This window comes from Henckelia pumila, chromosome 2, assembly GCF_033568475.1.
Source record: "Henckelia pumila isolate YLH828 chromosome 2, ASM3356847v2, whole genome shotgun sequence".
Classification (NCBI taxonomy): domain Eukaryota; kingdom Viridiplantae; phylum Streptophyta; class Magnoliopsida; order Lamiales; family Gesneriaceae; genus Henckelia; species Henckelia pumila.
Window position 1 is genome coordinate 51125264 of NC_133121.1, and position 5609 is coordinate 51130872.

The 5609-nt window shown below is 40.3% G+C and overlaps 1 non-coding gene across 1 annotated transcript; it reads left to right on the forward strand.

Moving 5' to 3' along the window:
- The first annotated feature begins 5254 nt into the window (after window positions 1–5254).
- LOC140885816 (small nucleolar RNA R71) lies at window positions 5255–5360 on the forward strand. Its single transcript, XR_012151231.1, has one exon. It is a non-coding gene; the product is annotated as a small nucleolar RNA R71 (small nucleolar RNA).
- Window positions 5361–5609: the final 249 nt, after the last annotated feature.

Consider the following 5609-nt stretch of genomic DNA (forward strand, 5'->3'; position numbering starts at 1 on the left):
GGATGAGAGAAAGAAGGAGAAGGATGAGGAACACAAAACGAGAGAAAAGAATTTAGATTTGGAATGGCGATTTGGAGAATAAAGGAAAGGAAAGAGAAGGAAAGATAGGGTAAAATTAGAAGAGAGAATAAGAAAGGAAGGAAAGAAATCGAATCAGAAGAGAAAATAAGAAAGGAAGGACATGAATTGGTGTTTAGATTCAGACGGGGCGGGCGCGCGTAAGCTTAGGCGGGCGCGCATGGAGCACTGCTCAAGTAATATATTTCTGCTTAAGATGACGCACGGGCGCTCCATCATGACAGGCAGGCGTGCATAGAGCTCTGGAATTTCAAATTGTGCAGACAGTTTCACGCGCGAGCGTGCCAATTCCAGGCGCGGGCGCGCATAGAGCTCTGGACCATTGCTTTGATTTCTGTATTTTGAACGCGCGGGCGCGCCTAAGGACAGGCGGGCATGCATAGGATGCTAGAATTTTGTTCCTGAAAAAAAAAATAAAGACTCAAAGCACGAAAATAACAAAATTAAATGCAAAAATGAAATAGAATTTAAAAACAAACAAAAAGAACATATGGGTTGCCTCCCATTTAGCACTTGGTTTATAGTCCTCAGCCGGACTTGCACCAGTTTTAATCCGGGTCTGTGAGTAGAGTACTCTCAGTACTACGTACTTCGGTGCCAAAATAATGTTTCACCCTTTGCTTGTTCACTTTGAATACCCTTCCATCTGTACATCGAAGCTCAATCGCACCGTGCGGATACACCTTCTCCACCGTAAATGGTCCAGACCATCTGGACTTCAATTTTCCTGGAAACAATTTCAGACGGGAGTTAAACAATTAATAATACTTTCTGACCTGGTTCGAATTCTCGAGGTACAATGTTTTTGTCATGCCATTTCTTTGTTTGCTCCTTGTATATCTTGGCATTCTAGTATGCCTCACTTTGAAACTCATCCAATTCCGCCAACTGTAATTTACGCAACTCCCCAGATGCTTTGATATCCATATTCAGCTTCTTGACAGCCCAAAACGCTTTGTGCTCTAACTCCAAAGGCAAATGACATGCCTTACCAAACACTAACCTGTAGGGCGACATCCCAATCGGTGTTTTAAACGCAGTGCGGTATGCCCATAACGCGTCATCCAACTTGATTGCCCAATCTTTTCTATTCGTCTTCACCGTCTTCTCCAATATTTGCTTGATTCTCGGTTAGAGATTTTCACTTGACCATTGGTTTGCGGATGATATGCACACGCCACCTTATGCCTGACACCGTACTTAGTGAGCAAGGTATTAAAAATTTTATTACAAAAGTGCGTACCTTCGTCACTGATTATTGCTCTTGGTGTTCCAAACCTTGTAAAAATTTTCTTCTGCAAAAACTTTACTACAACGCGAGCATCATTAGTAGAGGTGGCAATTGATTCCACCTATTTCGACACATAATCAACTGCCAATAAAATATAAGTGTACCCAAAGGAAGGGGGAAAGGGACCCATAAAATCAATACCCCACACATCAAACAATTCTACTTCTAAAATATTTGTGAGGGGTAATTCATGCCTTCTAGATATATTCCCCGTTCTTTGACACTTATCACATGATTTCACTAAGGTATAACTATCTCGAAACAATGTAGGCCAATAAAAATCAGATTGTAATACCTTAGCGGCAGTGCGGGTTGCTCCAAAATGTCCCCCATAGGGTGAAGAATGGCATTGTTCCAAAATTTCATTTGCCTCTTGACCCGCCACACATCTTCGAATCACTTGATCAGCACAACGTTTGAAAATGTAGGGATCATCCCATAGGTAGAACTTAACGTCATGGAAAAACTTCTTCTTCTGATGTCGGTTCAACTCTGGAGGCATAACACCACAAGACAAAAAATTAGCAAAATCAGCAAACCAAGGAATGGAGGAATTTACCTGAAAGATCTGTTCATCCGAAAATAATTCTTGGATTCTCTCCTCCTCCTTAACATTCTCTAACTCCAATCTGGACAAGTGATCAGCAACTTGATTTTACTACCCTTCTTATCCTTGATCTCAAAATCAAACTCCTCTAACAGAAGAATCCACCTTATCAAGCATGGCTTGGCGTCCTTTTTGGCAAAAAATTAGCGAATCGCTGCATGGTCAGTATAAACAACTAATTTAGTACCAATTAAATATGGACGAAATTTATCAAAAGAAAAAACTACTGCAAGCATCTCTTTTTCTGTAGTAGTGTAGTTTTGCTGCGCGGCATCCATGGTGCGACTGACATAATATATGGCTCGAAACATCTTATCTCTCCTCTGGCCAAATACAGCACCGACTGCATAGTCACTAGCATCGCACATAAGCTCAAAGGGGTCCTTCCAATCCGGTACAACCATGATGGGTGCTATGATCAACGCCGTCTTGATCTTCTCGAAGGCCTGCAAACAATCATCATCAATTATGAATGTAGAATCTTTTTCAAGAAAATTACATAGGGGTTATGTAATTTTAGAAAAATCCTTGATGAATTGCCGATAAAACCCTGCATGGCCTAAAAAACTTCGGTTGCCTTTGATATTATTTGGAGGTGGAAGCTTCTCAATGGCAACCACTTTGTCTCGATCCACCTCTAACCCATTTGATGACACTTTATGTCCAAGGACAATGCCCTTTGAATCATAAAGTGACATTTTTCCCAATTTAGCACTAAATTTTTTTCCTGGTACCTCTGCAAAATAAGAGACAGATTATGCAAGCAATGATCAAAAGAGGAACCAAAAACAGAAAAGTCATCCATAAAAACTTCCATCACTTCTTCCACCATATCTGCAAAAATCGCCATCATACACCGCTAAAAAGTTGCAGGTGCATTACACAGTCCAAACGGTATCCTCTTGAAAGCAAACGTGTCATAGGGACACGTAAAAGTAGTATTTTTCCTGATCCTCCGGTGCGATAACAATTTGATTATAACCTGAATATCCATCTAAGAAGCAATAATAGCAATAACCAGCAAGTCTATCAAGCATTTGATCAATGAAAGGAAGTGGAAAATGATCCTTACGAGTAGCTTTTTTCAACTTCCTATAATCTATACATACTCGCCAGCGAGTTACTGTACGTGTGGAGATTAACTCATTATTTTCGTTTTTAACCACAGTAATCCCACCCTTATTAGGTACCACTTGAACAGGAGATACCCAACTACTGTCAGAAATAGCATAAATCACTCCCGCATTCAACAACATTAAAACCTCTTTCTTAACTACTTCTTTCATAGTGGGATTCAACCGCCTCTGATGATCAACATAAGGGGTATAAGACTCTTCCATCAAAATTTTATGCATGAAAATTGTTGGACTAATACCCTTAATGTCAGAAATTGACCATCCTAAAGCAGTTTTAAAATTTCTCAGAACTCTCAACAACTTATCTCTTTCTACAGCAGAAAAATGAGCAGAAATAATAACAGGACAAGTAGAATTTTCACCAACAAATGCATAACATAAGTGCGCAGGCAATTCTTTAAGATCATGAGTTTCAGTAGATACCTCTTGTGCACTTTTTTCCAATGCTTTAGATTCCTTAGGACATACCATTTTATCTTTTGGAGCGCTGTCAAGGAATGCTTTTTTCTCATGTAACTCCCAATCCTCTTCCTTATCAACGACCTCTTCCGCCACCAAACATCTTTCGAGTGGATCAGTAATTCCTGCACATGAAAAATAATTACGAGAATCAACAATTTCAATACTTTACATGTACTTACCTCGTTTGGTCCCCTCATGGTGTGATAAATATTTAAAATCACCGCTTCACCACCAACTCGAAGTGTGAGCTCTCCCTTGTGGACATCGATTAGTGCGCGTGAAGTAGCTAGAAAAGGTCTCCCAAAGATCAAAGGAGTTTCTTCATCTTCATCCATGTTTAAAATCACGAAGTCTGCTGGAAATATAAACTTGTCGACCTTCACCAAAACATCCTCCACAATACCTCGTGGATATGTAATACTTCGATCAGCCAACTGTAATGTGATGATGGTCGCCCTGACTTCTCCGAGCTCCAAAGTCCTGTATACAGAAAAAAACATCAATTTAATACTTGCTCCTAAATCACATAAAGCTCGATTTACCTTAGAACCACCAATAAAACAAGGGATATTAAAACTCCCTGGATCCTTAAGCTTTTGTGGCAACTTTTTTTGCAGGATTGCGCTACACTCTTATGTCAGATTCACCACTTCATTGTCTTGCAGTCTCCTCTTCTTGGACATTACATCTTTGATGAAATTTTCATAGTTAGGCATTTGTTCCAAGATATCTGCAAATGGAATATTGATATGTATCTTCTTGAAGATGTCTAAGAACTTGGAAAACTGCTCATCAAGTGCATTCTTCTTGAATCGCTGAGGATACGGAAGTTGTGGCTTATACATTGGTTTTGCTTCAGTTTCTTTCTTGGGTTCTTCAACCACAATTTCTTCAACCACTGGTTCTTCAACTTCCTTGGTTTTTCTCTGTTCTTCAGCCTCTAAATTCTTAACACTTCTTAACTCCACCGCTTTACACTGCTCTTTTGGGTTCACTTCATTATTGCTGGGAAACTGTCCTCGATTTTGATCCTTCAATGCATGTGAAAGCTGTCCAATCTGTGTTTCCATAGATTTCATCATAGCCCCCAAACTGCACATATGTGTCTCCATGTTGTCCATTCGAGTTTCAGTCCTCGACATCCGCTTGTTAGATTCCGTAAAAAATGTAGACACAACATCCTCCAATGACGCTTTACCTTCACCTTGATTTGTATTGAATCCCGGAGGGGGTTTCAACACATTTTTGTTGTTGGCATAGGAAAATTTTTCGTGGTTACGTAAACCAGGATGATAAGTATTGGGTGGAGGGTTACCTCGATAATTTCCATAGCCTCTGGGATTGATATATTGAGCTTCCTCAGGTGGATGAGATTCTTTTATGGCAACCGACACACCTGCAGGTTCTGCAATATTCACATTATTCATAGAAGCAACTTGTGTACTCAATGCAGACAGCTGTGCAGTGATGGATGTGAGAGTATCCACACTGTACACTCCCTTCTTGACTCCCATACGTTCAGACGACCATTGATAACTATTTATAGTCATTTGTTCAAACATATCATAGGCCTGAATGGGGTCCTTGGCAAAGATAGTACCTCCAGCAGCAGAATCCACGGACATCCTTGTGGGCGTATTCAACCCATTGTAGAAAAACTCTATTTCTTCCCAATCTGCAAAGTTATGATTAGGACAATGCCTTAACAAATCTTTGTACCTTTCCCATGCCTCATATAGCTGTTCTGAATTATGCTGTTGAAAGGTACTGATCTCAATCTTCAGCTGGGTCACCTTAGATGGTGGAAAGAACTTCTTTAAAAATTTCACAGCCATGCCCTCCCAAGTTGTTATGCTTCCTAGCGGCAATGACTGCAACCAGCTCCGTGCCTTGTCCCTGAGAGAAAAAGGAAACAAGCGTAAACCTATTATATCCTCAGAAACACCATTTATTTTTACCGTATCAGTAATCTGTAAAAAGGTGCGCAAGTGCAAGTGAGGATCAGCTGTGGCGCCTCTATTGAATTGGTTCTGCT